The 19,306-nt window shown below is 37.2% G+C and overlaps 1 pseudogene; it reads right to left on the bottom strand.

The window, feature by feature from the left end:
* The window catches only part of LOC127625754 (rho guanine nucleotide exchange factor 10-like protein), a 150,398-nt pseudogene that overhangs the window by 123,875 nt on the left and 7,217 nt on the right, over nt 1-19,306 (bottom strand).

Raw genomic sequence — 19,306 nt, 5'->3', positions numbered from 1 at the left:
CAGCGCTTCACTTTTTCCACATTTTGTTATGTTAGCCTTATTCCAAAATTGATTAAATTAATTATTTTCCTCAAAATTCTACAAACAATACCCCATAATGACAATGTGAAAGAAGCTAGTTTGAAATCTTTGCAAATGTATAAAAAAAAAATGAAAAAAAAAAAAAATACGTAAGTATTCACGGCCTTTGCTCAATACATTGTTGAAGCACCGTTGGCACCAATTACAGCGTCAAGTCTTTTTGAGTATGATACTACAAGCTTGGCACACCTATTTATGGGCAGTTTCTCCCATTCTTCTTTGTAGGACATCTCAAGCTCCATCTGGTTGGTTGGGGAGCGTCGGTGCACAGCCATTTTCAGATCTCTCCAGAGACGTTCAATCGGGTTCAAGTCTGGGCTCTGGCTGGGCCACTCAAGGACATTCACAGAGTTTTCCCGTAGCCACTCCTTTGTTATCTTGGCTGTGTGCATAGGGTCGTTGTCCTGTTGGAAGATGAACCTTCGCCCCAGTCTGAGGTCAAGAGCGCTCTGGAGCAAGTTTTCATCAAGGATGTCTCTGTACATTGCTGCATTCATCTTTCCCTCGATCCTGACTAGTCTCTCAGTTCCTGCCGCTGAAAAACATCCCCACAGCATGATGCTGCAACCACCATGCTTCACTGTAGGGATGCTATTGGCCAGGTGATGAGCGGTGCCTGGTTTCCTCCAGACATGACGCTTGCCATTCAGGCCAAAGAGTTCAATCTTTGTTTCTCATGGTCTGAGAGTCCTTCAGGTGCCTTTCGGCAAACTCCAGGCGGGCTGTCATGTGCCTTTTACTGAGGAGTGGCTTCAGTCTGGCCACTCTACCATACAGGCCTGATTGGTGGAGTGCTACAGGGATGGTTGTTCTTCTGGAAGTTTCTCTTCTCTCCATAGAGAAATGCTGGAGCTCTGTCAGAGTGACCATCAGGTTCTTTATCACCTCCCTGACTAAGGCCCTTCTCCCCCGATCGCTCAGTTTGGCCAAAGCTCTAGGAAGAGTCCTGGTGGTTCCAAACTTCCATTTACAGATGATGGAGGCCACTGTGCTCATTGGGACCTTCAATGCTGCAGAAATGTTTCTGGACCCTTCCCCAGATCTGTGCCTCGATACAATCCTGTCTCGGAGGTCTACAGACAAATCCTTGGACTTCATGGCTTGGTTTGTGCTCTGACATGCACTGTTATCTGTGGGAACTTATATAGACAGGTGTGTGCCTTTCCAAATCATGTCTATTCAACTGAATTTACCACAGGTGTACTCCAATCAAGTTGTAGAAACATCTCAAGGCTCAATTTTGAGTGTCATGGCAAAGGATGTGAATACTTATGTACATGTGAATTTTTTCATTTTTTATTTTTAATACATTTGCAAGAATTTCAAACAAACGTCTTTCAAGTTGTCATTATGGGGTATTGTTTGTAGAATCATGAGGACAATAATGAATTTAATCCATTTTGGAATAAGGCTGTAACATAACAAAATGTGGAAAAATTGAAGCGCTGTGAATAATTTCCGGATGCACTGTATGTCCAAAAGGAAGGTCAAACATCTGGCCAGATACTGTTCTGTATCAGCCTTGGTAGTCACAGTGTGACTTTCTGTGCAATGTCTTTTCAATTAGGCAAACATGAATATGTATTTATGACACCTTTTAGGAGAAGGTCTTTTAAATTATAATTCTGTGATCATTTACTCACTCTCATGTCGTTCAAATCTTGTGTATTTTGTATTTGTTCCATGGAACACAAATGGAGATGCTCTTTTCCATACAAGGAAAGTGGAAGGTCATTTATCGGTGCGCCTATATTCCAAGCTTTTTGGAGCCATGCTTTTTGTGAGGAACAGGACAAAATGGAAGTCTTTATTCACTGATAATCTTGTGTAATCGCACTTGTGTTCAAATAAAAATGCTACCAAATGTGACACATTGGTTCTTAGAGTCACATGACCAAACACAAAGTGTTTTGAATGAGAGAATTGAACGCAAACAGAAATAGGATTTGAGAGCTGTGGAATATGGGAAGATTATCAGTGAATAATGACCTAAATTTACCACAAGACCTCAGAAGACTTGCAATATAGCGCACAAGTCATATGGACTACATTTAAAGATGCTTTGTTGTGCTTTTTGGAGCTTGGCAGTGTAAATCACCACTCACTTTTACTGTATGAAAAAGAGAAGCTCAGACATCTCCTTTTGTGTTTCACGGAGGAGATAAAATAATACTTGGGACGAGTTGGAATAGGATACGGGTAAGTAAATGATTTTTGAATGAACTGTTCCTTTAAAGGTGAAGTGTGTAATGTCTGTATTACTATGTCAGGCTGGTCTTAATGCTCAAAAGGTTGTCAAATGGGTTACTTAAAGTTGACTCTGCATATTAAGATGGGATACAGCATGTATTTTAACATTGAAAAAACTTTCATCCAACTATTTTTGCATGATTTAGGCCACAAAAGAAAGAGAAAACAGATAAAAGAGTCTCAGTCAGTCTATTCATCCAATATTAATGTGTTAGGCTACTCTAAAGTCTGAGCTTACTTATTCACATTCATAACTACTCTATCAAAATTCATGTGCAATCGATGCCTACTGAGGTATGAAATGAAGTGCCGAAGATCTTCCCACATGGGAAAGTTCGGCTCAGAATTTCATGCATGTTCTTTGTCCACCAAAATGAATATAAGTGAAGGCGGGGCAAGAGAAAGATAGAGCGAAAAGTCCTGCAGTGGAACAGTGGTGAATTCATGACATTTCACTGTCATCTGAGACCTGCTGGCTGAGGAGGTCACTGTGATATTTCTGAAGTAGATGCTGATGTCGCTCTGACATTTTGGCACGTGACGTGCATGCATAGACAAGAATGGTCATGAAGGAACAGCGCAGTGTTCATTTATTTGCATTTATTCAAGCAAGTTTGTGGTTTATTCCAACTTGATCTCAGTAGTAGTACAAGATGGTGCAATCGTAAGTACAAAAAAGTACGACTTTTATTCCCACAGAGAAGAATAAACGGAGCATCCGTTTTTTCATAGTGTTTATGCTATTTTACTCGACAGATTCAAAGCATATTGACTTTATCAGTTTTAGCAGAGTGCAAAAGAGCATCATGGGTTAAGATAGTGATAAATTAACATTAAATATGTTGATTTGTAATTAAAGTGTGAATACAGTACGTTATCGTGAAGTACACATTGTTAATCGGAGTATTGCAGAGACCATTTGGAATTTAAATCAAGTGAGGCCAGAAATATTGACAGATGATATGCTTTTTTACTGTCGCTGGAATGAAGAAAAGAGTATTTCTGGTTTGATTTTAAAGATGTGACTAATATGAATGCATGTTTATCGGGTTATCGGGAAAAAATACATCTCTCCAGGTCTCTTCTATTGAATTGGGGTTCAGGTTTCAAAATGACATTAGCTTTGGGGTAGGGCTACAACAACTTATCGATAATGGAAATCATCGACAACAAATTTCATTATCGATTTGTTGGATATTTGCAGTAAGTATAGAGAAGCCCCATCAGTGACGTCACTTCATAACCATTTGAAGAACAGCGAAGAATTTGAAGCGGAAACAACACATCTCTGGTTATCCAGTGCATGAAAGCACTTTATAAACACGTCAAATAGGATCATAATAAGCGTACAGTTTAATGTGGAGTGCTTGTGGTTTAATGATGCCGAATTTAGCTCCTTGTTGAACTTTCCCCAGCTGGACTTTTTTAGCACCCCCATAATTGTTGGTCTGGGTGGGGGAATCGCCACGGTTTTCAAACCTTGTTTCAAGTGTCGGCTTTTGCCATCTATCAAAGATTTGAAGCCCAATTAATGATGCTTGTCTTACAGAACACTGTGATGTGTGTGGTTGTGCACAACTCTGACGTTTTTTCATATCTTATTTCTTTCTCAGATAATATTTTAATTGTGGGAGATTTTAACATTCATGTTTGTTGTCCTGAAAAACCTTTGGTATCACAGATTTGAGATTTAATAGATTCTCTTAATTTCACTCAGTTTGTCACAGGCCCTACTCATGAGCATGGTCACACGTTGGATCTGGTTTTAGCTTTAGGTCCTGAAATTTGTTTTTCTGATCATATATCTGTGATTTTCATCACCACTTTGAATTATCTAGCTCTCGGCCTTCTGCTTATTGGTCTAGATTGATCACTTCATCTACATCTACGGCTTTTACAGATGCTTTTTTAGCATCCTCCTTTACATCATTTATTGAGTCTACCTCTTTTTGGGCAGGTCCTGATGAGCTGGTTACTTTGTTTAACTCAGTGTGTTCAAATATTTTGGACGTTATTGCTCCGTATAAAAACGTCAGGAACAAAGTTAGAGGTCAACCGTGGTTAGATAACGCTACTCGTGCTGTCAGACAGGAGTGTGGAAAGGCTGAATGGATGTGGAATAAAGATAAATTGCATGTTTCACATCAAATTATAAGTGAGAGTTTGTTGAAATATCAAAAGGTTGTGAAGGATGCAATAGCAAATTTTATTTCTAATATAATTTCTTTAAACTCTAGCTCTCCCAGAGTGTTTTTCAACACCATTAATAGGTTACTGAACCCAGAGAGAGTTGATTTAAACCCCTCTGTGGCTATTTGGATACATTTTTTGTTGATAAAATCAAGGGATTTCCTCCTCCAATTTACAACCCTGATCCAGTGATAGTGACTGATATGAGATTTTGGATCAGTATTACCTTGTGTCTCGATCAGAAGTAAAAGACATTATTTCTCATTTGAAGCCTTCTACTTGCCCCTGTGATGTTGTTCCTGCACGCCTTCAAGGATATGGTAGATATAATTCTCCCTAGCATCATGTATATCATCAATAGTAGTCTTGTTGATGGTGTGGTTCCACTTTGCTTTAAGCACGCAAATGTTCAGCCTCTTTTGAAGAAGCCAAGTTTAGATCCTTTGGATCTGAAGAATCTCTAAGCTGTGAAGTCTTCTTAAGATTTTGGAGAATGTAGTTATATCTCAGCTGAAGTCTTTTTTTTTAACTCAGAATAATGTCTTGGATAAATTTCAATCTGGATTTAGGGCTGGTCACTGTACTGAGTCAGCTCTGTTAAGGGTAGCAAATGATTTGTTACAAATTTGTTTCTCAGGTTATCATGCTGCTTTAATTTTGTTGGACCTCAGTGCGGCATTTGATCAAATTCTTATTAGTCATCTAAGGTATGCTGTGGGGTTACAAGTTACAGTTTTAAGATGGTTTACATCTTACCTTGAAGGTAGATCCTTTTCGTAAGGTTTGGAGATTTTTCTTCTTCCTCAGCACTCATTAGCTATGGTGTTCCTCAGGGATCTATCTTAGGTCCGATTTTGTTTTCTTTGTATATGCTACATCTTGGCATGATTTTTTTAAGAAATATTGTATATCTTACCACTTCTACGCAGATGACACTCAAATCTATCTCTCCCTGCAGCCTGGAGTGAATAGTTGTTTTAATTTGTTGTTGTTGTGTTTAGAAGAGGTTAAAGGTTGGCTGGGTCAAAATCTTCTCCAGTTAAATTATAAGAAAATGGAGATCATTATCTGATGTAGGTGGTGAAGATATCACCAATGGCTTAGGGCCATGGACTGCTAATCTGCAAAGCCAAGTGGAAAATCTGTTTTTTTTTTTTTTATTCAGCACTAAAATTTGACAAACAGATTAAGGCGGATGCGAAAGGTTGTTTTTGTCAACTAAGAGTCATTGCCAAAATGAAATGAATTTTATCATTCAGTGATCTGGAAAAAGTTCTACATGGTTTTATTTCTTCCTGCCTTAACTACTGCAATGCCCTTTACTTGGGGACTAGTCATTCATCTATGTCAAAGTTGCAGCTAGTCCAAAATGCAGCTGATAGGCTGCTCACAAATACTAAGAGGAGGGACCACATTTCACCAGTATTGGCTTCACTACATCGGTTACCGGTATAGTATAGAATTCAATACAAGTTCCTGTTCTTTGTTTTAAATTGGTTCATGGTACGGCCCCTGGTTACCTCACTGAGCTTCTACATTTGCGTTATTCGTGTAGATCATTAAGATCCGCCAATCAATTACTACTGACTGTTCAATGATCACACTTTAAGCTAAAAGGGGATCTGGTTTTTGAGTTGCTGGTCCGAGGTTGTGGAATGGACTACCTCTTGAGATTAGATCCTCCACTTCTATTTCTATTGTCATATCGTGTTTTAAAACGTATTTGTTTCCATTGGCTTCTGGCTCACACATTAATAGTAGTATAGCATGGGAACTGGCTGAAAAGGAGTCACTGCTTTCCTATTCTTGATAGAAAATAATGATCAAACTGATGTCTCCAAGCAATCAAATGGTCAGGCCTCATAGAACAATATCAAGTGCTGGGCACTTAAGAAACACTTCATAAAGCTTTAAAACTTAAACAATTTTTTTTGATCAACTGCTTCTTTGTGTACCTCACACTGGTCAAATTATGTGATTTCACCAGCAGGTATTGCAGTGTATAGTAGTACAATGCTTTGAAAATAAAATCAATAACAGAATCATTTACTTTGTGCTAAGGATTTTAAATTAAACCGTATCAAAGCTAACTCAAAAGAACACTAATCTCACTCATGGTAACTGAAAATAAACCCAATAAAAAAAAGAACATAAACGGAACTTAAAACATAACTATAAGCCCCAATAACTTTTCAATGTTAATTAATAACACCCCTAAACAGTCCCTAAAACCTGTACAGATATACCGCATTAATTATGCAATGACTACTGCCAATAGCAAGTCCTCAAGCATAAACAAATAGAGATGTTAAAGTATATTCCGAGCCATTTTGTCCTTTGCACCAAGAAAATTGAAAAAATGCAGACGTCTGATCGGTCCATAGCCACTGATCTACAAAGACCCTGGAACCTGAATAGAAAAAGCCAGAAATGAATGAAAGTGGATGAGGGCATGCTGGCTTCACTGACATTCTGTGTTGTAGAATATCGTTTTCCAGAAGTATCCGAAGACAGCTGCCTCATCAATAGTACGTATCAACTCTGAAATTAATGCAGTCTCTCTCTGTGTCAGCGCAGAAGCAGATTTGAGTCGTTTTAGTTAGATTACTTCAGCATTCTGTGTATGTCAACAGAGTATGTTGATAAATATTATAAGGATTCAGTGATGTGCTCATCCAGTGATGTGCTCATCCAATGTCGTATCATGGCTATAAGCCGGTAGAACAGGGGACGGTGAGCCAACAGGTTGCCAGACAACCTGGCATGGCCTTAAGTCGTTCAGTTTCTAATAGACTTGCTTGGCAAGCAATTTCCAGGCACTTGAAGGAGCGTGGCCCCTCAAGCACTCTAAATGACTACACTGTGAGAACAGAGTTTATGGGGAAATACTGACCTGCAGGAGAAGGATGAACTGAGGAAAATGCTGAATAGGCTTCACCATTAGACCGTAAAGTGTTATGCGGTCAATGCTGGACACCTGCTTTATCTGCAAACCTAAAGAGAAGCACCCAAATATTGATGGAAAGCAAGAACGGAGAGAAAGGCTGAGAGAAAGAAAAGGGTAAACACAGTCATTTCCGCATAGAGAGCAGAAGAAACTTGGCACTCAAGGGAGTCAGAGAGGTGGGTGGAGGTTAGCATTATACTATTGATTCTTCAGTTCCTGCCAGCAGACTTTGGCAGTCATTAGACAGCACACTGTCAGAGAGTAGGTGTGCTTGAGAGCCCTCCAGCCGGTTTCAAAGCAAGGATTTGTGCAGTTTAAAAGCTTTCATAGGAGTAAAAGATGCCATTCTTTGTATACAGTACCTGTAGAAACTGAACAGATTTCATCTAAAGCAAATATTATTGTCAATGCATTTTTAAATGTTTTTCATGTACCTTAAAATCACAGATAATCTCAGCTTCACATTTACATTTGAAACAAAATAAAAGCAACACTTAAAACCAGAAATGTAGTGTACATTCAGTGTTCAAATGTGAATGGCTTGCCTGAAATGATCTAACCAATTTGCGCTACTAAATTTAATGTCCAAAAGAGATTTATTGTGTTATTATTCCATAAAACAACACCGCCAGAGACAGACAGAGGTTCTTTAAGGTAAAACCTGTCAAACGTCTTTGTAAAGCCATTGGAAACAAATATCAGCCCTTACCTCGAGGAACTCTAGAAATGCTGGTTTAGATATGCAGGCTTTCTTAATCAGGGCCATGGCATTGGTGAAGTTATTGATGTATATCACTATATACATCCAGCACCATGGACTTGGAGAACTACGAGGAGAGAGGATTAATTGGAGAAAATATATTTCATATGGTTATGTTCGTTATGTTTATGGTACTCACAATGGACAGTTTGTTTTATCAGTAACGCAATTTCTTCCAAATAGTCCAAGCTGCTTGAAACTGCTGGTCTAGGTTCAGTTTATCCTACCCAAATAAAAACCTCATCTATAAGTGAGATTGAAGAAAGCTGACTCTAGGTCAGAGACTGCAGGCTACATCACTCTACATTGTAAAAATTTTTAAAATGTCAGTGAAAGCATCCATTTATAGTGGATCATTGAGTTACAGTAATGTTCTGCTAATCACATGATCTCAACATGCCAGCACTCGTGAATCTGCACACAACATCATATAGTCGCTTCCCAAACCGCACACTTTTGCACTAATCAACGTCATTTCGTAATGCAAGTAGTGCGAGTTAACACTGAAAATGCAACAAAAAGAAGTGTACTACGAGTACCCGGATGATGCACTTCTTCAACCGTCAAAACGGAGCGTGAAATGTTTAAGGGGTCATGTCATGAGGCCTCAAATTTTCTTTGATATTTTGACATATAAGAGGTCATTCTACTATAAAAACACACTGTACATTTTAGAACTCAAAAAAGTATCCCCATTGCAATAAATGCATTTATTGAAACCAAGCTACAAAAACAGCCCGTTCTCTACTTCTGCAACTTACCTACATCACTAGATATCCCATTAATTCATGACTGCCTCTACAGTGAAAAAACAACTAATTTATGTCATCGTACCCTTGGCAACACCCATTGGCTCGCTGTTCAAACTTGGAGAGAGAGCAGGACAAGCAAGCCTAGTGTGGTCTAACTATTCCTAAACACCAAAGAGGACCCATCTGGACTATTCTGAATTATTTTTGTATATAAAGATTCACTAGACAGACGTCTTTGACCATTATCATGTACCTCGCACCACTTTTAAAAGACGCAGTGTCGTTACAACTCTGAAAACTGTTATTTCGCCCATCTGCTCTATTTTTAATTGTTGGTGTATGTAAACATGCACTAGATGGACGTCTTGGACGGTTTTGATGCATTCCCAACTTCAGTGCATGATGATACTGTATGTGTCGATGAAGCATCTTCATCGTGCTTTGGACTAGGAGTCTGCCGTTTGTTGGCTCATATCAGCATGGATTGCATGTTTTTTCAGCTCTCATCAGCATGGATTGCTTGTGAACAAGTCATAATATGTCTCAAGCTTTGCAAAGGAACTGTTATTGAAGTTTGGGGCAGTTAAAAACAATATTGGACAAATCATAAATCTGTGAGTAAACAGATTAATTCATGAATATTTCAAATGCCATAAATGTTTGATAGTTTATGGCACTGTTGGGCTTAAAGTGAACAGTTTAATATATTCTGATGAAATGTGTTGGATGTGCGTTGTGTGTAAACCAAGAAATTTAGTTTTATACTGTTGTGGAGCTGGTTAATTCTTTTCAAACTGGGTATGGCTGTGGGTAGAGCTGCCCCCTAATAGTCGACCAAACGTTAGTGAATTAGAAGATTCTTAATCGACCAAGTTTTGATTTGTCGGTTGGTCGCAGAAAATAAAAACTTCACAGGAAGTGGTGAAGTCACGCAGTCAGAGACGGACAGACATGATCGTTTACACGGCTGATTCATGCGGTAATTAATTATGCATGTTCATGTTCAAACCAACTTACACCGGTATTACCGCTGGTTGGACGTTAGGTGGTACTATGGGGTAATTTGCGTTAAACAGGTTTAGGGTTAAGCTTAAACAATAAAGCAAGACGACTTGATTTAAAACTTTGAGCTGTATTTTTTATTTATTTTAACAAAAAATTCAAATGAAATGGGAAAAAATTAAGTGCAATTAAAATGTGTGTTGCAACTTTTCAACAGTTGTGAAGGGTTCTCTCTGGTAAATAACCCATTTCATCTGTGCATTCTCTACCGGTTGGGTATTTCGTTTTCCAGGAAAATACATCATGTTTGTGAATAAATTTGTTTTGTTCCCTCCTTTAAATTTTATCCAAGTATATCAGCAACCCTGGTCTGAGAGATCGGTGAATATTCTTGCTTTAGTGATTTTGCATTGAAAATAAAATTTTCAACACACATATACACACACACACACACACACACATATATATATATATAGTAACCACCTTTCCAATTACCATCAGGCAAGTATCCGTCTAAACATGCAAGCAGAAAATTACTTAAAGACATAAAAACCATTATAAATGTAAAAATAATAATTATAATGACAATAAACACAAATATAAATCATGGTTCAAGGTGAACGTGTTTTGTATTATTTTATGTTTTAATCACAGATGTATAGGCTGCAGAGTTATGTTTAGATTGAACTGCTCTGTGGAAATAAAGCTCAAAATCAAAGCACCTCTTGAGCAGAGATGCCTGAGGTCATTTGCACTCATAAATGATTCTGTTCTTGCAAGAAAATAAATCAGAAGTCATAAAAAAAGATAGAGTGAGAACCCTTTACTTACACGTGTTCCACTAGACTGCACTTCTCCATATAAACAGCATGTCATATATGCTCATAGACGTCTTTTCTGTCATCTGTTCTGAATAATACAATAAAGCATGTTTCTTCAAGTGCATGTCTGTGTGTCTATGGGCAAATTGTTTGTAATATTAATTTGATAATAATAATAGCTTAATAATAATTTAATACATTAATGGGAAAACGAGCTAAATATCATCTTGACATCGTCAAAAGCATCAGCTGTTGGTGATCACTCTGACCATCGTTGATCCCCGTGATCATCGTCTGTCGGCACTTTTTTTCTCTAAGACTAATATGACTAGAATCTTAATATCATGTGACTGTACATAATTTAAAAAATATTTGTCAAAAAACACTTTTCACATCTTTGTTTAAAATTGTAGCAATTGGCATAAAAAAAGAAAATCACTGAGTGCACATTTAAATCAATATGCAATCATCCTCTCAAAGTACTTGAAACTTGCCTGTGTTGAGACGACTTTGATTAAATGGCATTCTCCAGTGGATTTTATCCTGAAAGATATTTTCTATACAGGCAGATTTGTTGCCGTCTTGGCGGTCAGGGCAAAATATAGATGATTACAGGGCAAAGGGATAAAAGTAAACAGTAATTTTAGCTGTGTGTTTATGCAGCAAAGCGCCACTGTTTCCCATTCCGGGGACCAAAACATCCTCAACACTCCATTACTGCTGTGTATTTTTGTTTAGGCAAAATGGGAGCCATTCATTCAGTGCTTTGATTGAAGCTGAACAGAGCTGCTGACAGCAGCAGAGCTCGAAGGAATTGGGGAGGACATTAACGAGCCACAAATAGACATTAACCTCTGTCAAACTTGCTTTTTGAGGCCGACAAGTACGCCTGGAAATGATACAGACAGGCAAACAATTGTATTATCAATAAACATACAGATGTGCAACAAAAAAGTCATGTGATAGAATAACTTGTTCATAACTGGACAAACCAATCTAAAGTTTTGCTCTGGTAATTCTGAATTACAGGTGTATAGAAAATCAAAAGTCTCCATAAAGTTTGTAGAGCAAATAAGTCAAATACAAACTTGAACTTGAATTTTATTAATGAAAGAGTCACAGTGACATATAGGATGGAAACGCGGCTTTATTCACACATTGTTTTTGCAATAATATATATATTTTTTTATTAAATTCACAACTTGGAAGGAAGCGTAGCTAAAGTCTCCAATGTAGTGAAAATCCCGAACAAATTACTCTAATGAGCTGGTTCTTTTAAATCAACAGCACGCAACACACAGCTCATCAGTATAGTCCAATTCCCAAATGAACGACTCTAATTAGCTGGTTCTTTTGAATAGACAACTCAAAACAAAGTGCATCCCATGTAGCCTGATTCTCGAATGAATGACTATTTCCCTGGTTCTTTTTAATCTACAGCATGAAAAATAAAGTATAGTCTGATTCCCAAATGAATGACTATTTCGCTGGTTCTTTTTAATCTACAGCGCAAAGCATACAGCATGTCAGTGTTGTCCTATTCCTGAATGAATGACTCTTATAAGCTGGTTGTTTTGAATCTACAGCTCAAAACATACAGCTCATCCTGTGTAGTTTGATACCTGAACAAATTAATGTAATTAGCCGGCTCTTTTGAATCTACAGTTTGAAATAGTCCTATTCCCAAACAAATGACTCTAATGAGCTGGTCCTTTTATATCTACAGCTCAAAAAATACAATGTCATGTCGCCCGATTCCCGAAAAAAAAACAAAACTGTAATGAGTCAGTTCTTTTAATCAAAAGCTCAAAACATATAGCATGTTAGTTAAGTTTGATTCCTGAATGAATGACTCTTATGAGCTAGTTCTTTTGAATCTACAGATCAAAACATTGTGTCCAGTGTTGTCCGATTCCCCACCTGTTGGCCTCACCAACAAATAGGCATTCCACCAGATCCTGGTCAGAGTCCTCTCTCAAATGTGCACTTCCCCTTCCAGTTCTGGGAATTGCCAGTGATACAGAGGTACTCCCCCAGTGGATGGAGTGTGTATTGTGGAAGTGTGGTTTCTATCTGAGCAGTTGATCTATTCTTAACACTCTTATGAATGACTCTTTTGAACTGGTTCTTTATAGTGAATAAAAAACATACACCGTGGCAAGTTTTCTCAGGTATTCTCAGGTTTGCCTTATCTCTTACCCAAACAGAGGTACACCTACAAAAAAAAACTCTTTCTTGGTTCCTAGATTCCTAGTTGTACCAGGGCATATATCCAGATGTGGAGTATAGACAAGTATTTGTTTATCATTTTCAAGAGTCCATTCAGGTGCCTGGTTTGCAGTGGTGGAGCTTTCCAATGCACAGTACTTGCAAGTCATAAGTGTTCTCTCTGTGGTACTGCATTTAACAGACACATAATGAGAATGGCCTATGGATGCTATCTGAGAGGAGAGTCACTTCAAAAAGCTTATTCGTGAGTCCATTAGTGGCCCTTTGGCTCAGTGATGCAAACACATTTTCCCTGCCCTCGCTATGGTCAGAGACAGCCATCCGCACTTATATTATTTGGCTATGGTCTTTAAGTAAACCAGATCGGAACACTGTTAGTACACAAAACAGCTTGCCAGCTCTATTAACATTAGCCTCGGAGCACCATAATAACACACAATGCTCCAGTTAGATCTGCATGGTTATTTTCTAGTGTGGTTTGTTTCAAAGTTTAGATTAGGGATCATTACTTTCCCTACATGGAGGCTCAAATTCAGACCTGATGCACTAAATGATTTTTAAATAAACCAAGTGAAACTAAGAGCCCAGAACAACATGATGGAGCATCACTATGTACACTTATATTTATGTTTATGCATTTGGCAGATGCTTTTATCCAAAGCGACTTACAGAGCCCTTATTACAGGGACAATCCCCCCGGAGCAACCTGGAGTTAAGTGACTTGCTCAAGGACACAATGGTGGTGGCTGTGGGACTCGAACCAGCATCCTTCTGATTACCAGATTACCAGTTATGTGCTTAGACCACTACACCACCACCACACAGAAAAGGCTAAATAGCATAAAATCATATTTTCTTTAATCTGCTCACAGTAATGAAAATGTAAAATATGACTATTTAGTATACAGTAAGATAAAAAAAGAGAGCCTGTATTGTTATTGTTCTCAAACCAGAAACAAAGATGTTTTGTGGAACAAAAATGAAATGAATGAATGCATATGACTTTCTTTGTTCTGTGGAACACAAAAGGAGGTGTTAGGCAGAAGTTCAGCCTCAGTCACCATTTACTTTCATTATATGGAAAAATTAAGCAATGAAGATGCATGAAAGTAAAAGGCAACTGTGGAACCGCTGTGAACAAGATCTCAAGGCCCTTATCAACGTGCAACAAAAGTTGCTTAAATTTCAGGTTGTTTCTCAAAATATACTGACTTCAGAAGACTTGGAATATGATGTAGGAGCCCTATCCCAAGTAGTAATATTTTTGGGTCCTTTTTTGTTTTAATTTGAAAAGTATTCATTAAAATTTCTCCTTTTAGAAAGACATACAGGTTGAGCAAAATGAGGGTGACTAAATGATAAAAGAATTGGTAACACTTTCAAACAGGGTTCAGTTTGTTACATTAGTTGACTAACCAATGAACAATAATTTTATAGCTATTATTAATCTTGTTTAATGTTAGTTTTACATATACAAATAAATGTTTTAAAATTGTATTAGTTAACATTAGTAACTGCACTATGAACTAACATGAACTAAAAATAAACAATTGCAATTTTAATACCTAATATTAATAAATGCAGTAAAAATTATATTGTTCATTGCTAGTTCATGATATCTAATGCATAAGGCATATAACTTTATTTTAAAATGTTACAACAGAATTAAAAATTTTGGGTCAATTATTCCTCATGCATATCTTCCTAAAATAATAATAATAATAATAAATACAATTATAATGTTTTAAGTACCAAATGTATATAGGTTCATTTGAGACCCTAGGTACTGAATGTAATAGTGTTTTTTTTTTTTTTTTTGCACTTATATAATTTTTATGATTATTTAATATCTATATATGTTTACTATTACAGGATATCTATGTCTTTGTTTAATAAAAGATAAATTATTTCTATATTCATACACATTAATACTATAACAACAACAACGTTAAATCATCAGTACTCCATATGCGTGCACACAAACATAATATACATGCTATTTCTTACTCAAACTGGTGCTGTTGTTTCATTGATTGACTTGATTTACATTTGACATTGCAATTTGATGAAGAAACAACGTGGAAGTAAACTATAGCAAGTGTAACACATGAACAGTATGATTTGACTTTTGTCATTTGAGTGTACTATTGAAATTCAAAGTTGTTTTCAAAACATTTAAATATACATTCAAATATATATTATTTTATTATTTTCAAACTCTCTTGAAAATGTTACACTATCTCTGCATTTTGTAGATCCATTTGTGATAGATATACGTTCCAGGTCTCTGAAGACCTGAATATGTACAGTAAGAGTGTTTGGTGAAATTCCCCTGGATTTAAGGTTTAAATAATGATTTCAAAACTATGCTTTATGACTCAAGTTTCTCTAGTACTTTAGAGTATTTTCTTACTCACTGAAGCTACAAAGAGGTCCCCAATCTTTTCACTTGCGTCCCATTCGGCCACCCGAGATGCCAGCGCAATCTGAAACATGGAGTGGCACTGCATGATTTCCCGCAGATGGAAGAAAATAGGTCGTATTTTCCTGATGCTGAGGATCCGAGGCTCCGCCTCCATCAAAGGTCACAGGTATTCCTAAAGAGTCATGCAAAATGGAGATTAAATTTCTTATACATGCTTCCACCTTAAAAGTAAAACAGACGCATGGAGAATAAATTCATTTACAGCTCTTTCTTGCTTCACCTGGACAAGGGAGTGAGATTACAAATATGTTGAATTAATTTTAACAGGGAGGTGAAAAAAATGGTGTCTCAGTGCATTACCATTTCATTCATTTAAATACAAGATTTGATATGTCCAATTTTGCATGTATGAATACATCTTTGAAATAATGCATGTCTTTGACACATGGAGATGTATGCATACTTATCCACATGCACCTCCCTTTATAGGGCTCTTTCAAGGTTTCTTGTCTTATCCAGTGAACTTTGTTTTAAATGTATTTACCGCCCTCTTCTTCAAGCTATAGGATGAAAGACAAATTCCTCTGAATTAAAAAGTATAATACAGGTTTACAAATATTCTGATATAAAGATTCTGATTTATGCATTTGTCAAACTCCCACAGCGATATGAATTCTCATGAAATGTCTCTCTCTAAAAGCGAAATTTATTAGTCCCAGAAAAAAACGTATTAAATGTAATTTATTCACTTGTTAATGTTAAATACTCCCTCTGAAACCAGCCTGTCTGGCATATAACAAGTCTCAAATTTAAGTTATTCTTAGCTAAATGTTTGTTTAGCCTTGAATTTCTTAAATTGCTAAACAAGTTGGTTATCAGCCATAAAGAAACTACAAGAGCTAATCTTTAAAAGCTAGTTAGACTGTGGACACAATAGATTTTTCATGCCTGCTTTCATCCCTACCCTATAGCATCCACTGCTAATGAATTATCGACAAAGAGAAAATAAGACAAAGAATGAGATAATGGGACTATTTCTTTTTCTAAAGGTACGCCTGGCCACAAAAACACTACTAAACCAACATGATCACACGAGAAGTCAGCATGCTGTTTCCGAAAGTTCTGGTACCCTTGGATCTGCAACAGTATGCCGATTCACTGACATACCCAATCTCCCATCAGACACATTTGCAACGGCTCCACAACAGCTAATTTCCCTCAGTTGCATGGGAGACTAGAGTTCAATCCTCATTCAAATCGAGGAGGCAATCATGTTTGTATAAACAATCACGAGCATTATAAGGAGGTTAAATTTTTATCCATAACATTGCATTTTGTGTCTACTAACGATTAGGTTTGGGTTTTGGTTGGTAGATTAAGTAAAATAAGTATTTCTCTTCACAGTTTTACACCCTGTACAGATGTAAACAATTATCTTGGCTTCTGGCGACCTTTCCTGGATATAAATGATATCACACTTGTTTCTTTCTTTTCTTTATTGTATTTATATAGCACAATTTATTGCAACTACAGCTGCACCAATGTGCTTTCCAGCGATAACAAATAGAGAGTAAATACATAGACATCACAAAAAAAAAAAAAAAAGAAACAACATAGAACAACAATAGAGGATTTAGCCTCAACGCTCAGAGGAATTAAAAGCCTGAGTTAAAAGGTGGGTTTTTAATAATGATTTAAAACTGGAAATAGTCTGAGCCAATCTAATGTGAACGGGTAACAGATTCCAAAGTTTCGGGCAGCGATCGAGAAAGCACGATCCCCTATGTTTAAGTCTGGATCTAGGGATCGTTAAGAGAGACTGCTCAGAGGACCGTAGGGATCTATTTGCTGTATAACGTTTCACTAAAGAATCAAAGTATATGGGTGCCAGACCATTTAAGGATTTAAAAACAAACATTAAAAGTTTATATTCTATACGGAAACAGATCGGCAACCATTGAAGAGAGTACAAAATTGGAGTAATGTGCTCACGCTTTTTTGTACCTGTCAGTAGCCTAGCGGCCGCATTTTGGACTGTCTGCAAACGCGCCAACACTGTCTGGCTAACTCCTGTGTAGAGAGTGTTAAAATAATCGAGTCGTGAAAAAATAAAAGCATGAATCACTTTCTCAAGGTCATTAAAAGAGAGAAAGCTCTTTACCTTGGATAGAAGTCTAAGATTAAAAAAGCAAGATTTAACTACATTATTTATTTGCTTATCGAATTTGAGGTCTTTATCAAATAGTATGCCTAAGTTCTTCACAAGTGGCTTATTGTACATAGCCAAGGGACCAAGATTGTAACTTAGAGAAACTTCTTATTATCGTTTAGTTTCAGATAATTTAAAGCCATCCAGCTTTTCACGTCATTTAGACAGTCCAAAAGCAGATTTAAAGCATTCTTGTTGAATGGCAAATAAATCTGCGTGTCGTCGGCATAACAGTGAAAAGAAACACCATGTTTATTGAAAATAGAACCCAATGGGAGCATATATAACAAAAACAAAAGAGGAGCAAGAATGGACCCCTGCGGTACACCACAGGTAAAACGACCCCTAGACCAAGATGTTATGATCCACTGTATCAAATGCTGCACTAAGATCCAATAACACCAAAATTGTTGAGGATCCTGAATCAGCACTTAATAGAATATCATTATGAACCTTTAAAAGAGCAGATTCTGTGCTGTGTTTTTCCCTAAATCCAGATTGAAAGGTTTCAAACATAGAATTCTTCTCTAAAAAAGATTGTAATTGACTAAAAACTACCTTCTCTAAAACCTTTGAGAGAAACGGTAATTTTGAAATTGGTCTAAAATTAGTTTGTATGCTCTAAAACACTTACCGCTTTATCCTCTAGGGGCAGTGTTTTAAAATTCAGTCAACGTATTCCGATTTCCGCTAAAGAAAAATCTGCACACACTTGCCGATTTACAGAGCTTTGATTTCACAACAGTGCTAGATGAGCGAAATTGATTCTGAATGACTAGATTTCATAGAGCGTAAAGCTGTCAATGATCTGTGATTCAATTTCAGACTGTGCCTCTCCCTTCAAAGGAGTGTGATAATAAATGCTTTTCTCTTCAACACTTGCTGAGATCAGAATTATGATTAACAAAACTCCAGACTATGAAACCCAACAAACCTGCATGCTTCTGTTTAAAGGGATGTGAATGCAAATTCAGTATTAAAGACAATTTAAAGTGATGTTTTTGTTTTGTAGCTCTGAAAAAGCTGGGCTTTCAGATTTGAGGTATGTCGACATTTTCTGTAAGCCTTTCGCATGCTCTTACCTTTCAATCATGACATCTATTTAACCATTTCAAGTCTGGCTGTGGCTCAGTTGGTAAGAGCGGGTTGGCCACTAATCGCAAGGTTGGTGATTCGAATCCTGGCCCACACGACTCAACGTGCCGAAGTGTCCTTGGGCAAAACACTGAACCCCAAGTTGCTCCCAATGGCAGGCTAGCACCTAGGCGTTTTTGGTGTATGAATGTGTGTGTAAATGGGTGAATGAGTCACAGTGTAAAGCGCTTTGAATACCGTTAAGGTTAAAAAGGCGCTATATAAGTGCAGACCATTTAAAGGTGGCAATTCAATTTGACTTCTAACTACTCATTTGAATCTATCTGAGAGAGCACGAAATGCTTTTGAAGTATCGAAGGACTGAGTTCTAGGCCTAGAACGTACTAATACGTTTTCGTTTGAAAACGCATCTTTTTGCTCCGTTTTTGGCCTTCCGTCCACACTGAGATGGCGTTTTTGTTTGTAAAATCAGAGCTTTTTGAAAATTCACTCCAAAGTGGATAAATTTAAAAACGACGTTTTCGTGTTGTAGTGTGGACTGTGAA

The sequence above is a fragment of the Xyrauchen texanus genome, chromosome 32, assembly GCF_025860055.1.
Source record: "Xyrauchen texanus isolate HMW12.3.18 chromosome 32, RBS_HiC_50CHRs, whole genome shotgun sequence".
NCBI lineage: Eukaryota > Metazoa > Chordata > Actinopteri > Cypriniformes > Catostomidae > Xyrauchen > Xyrauchen texanus.
Note: the sequence above shows the minus strand (reverse complement) of the source record. Positions and strands in the feature narration are given on the sequence as shown.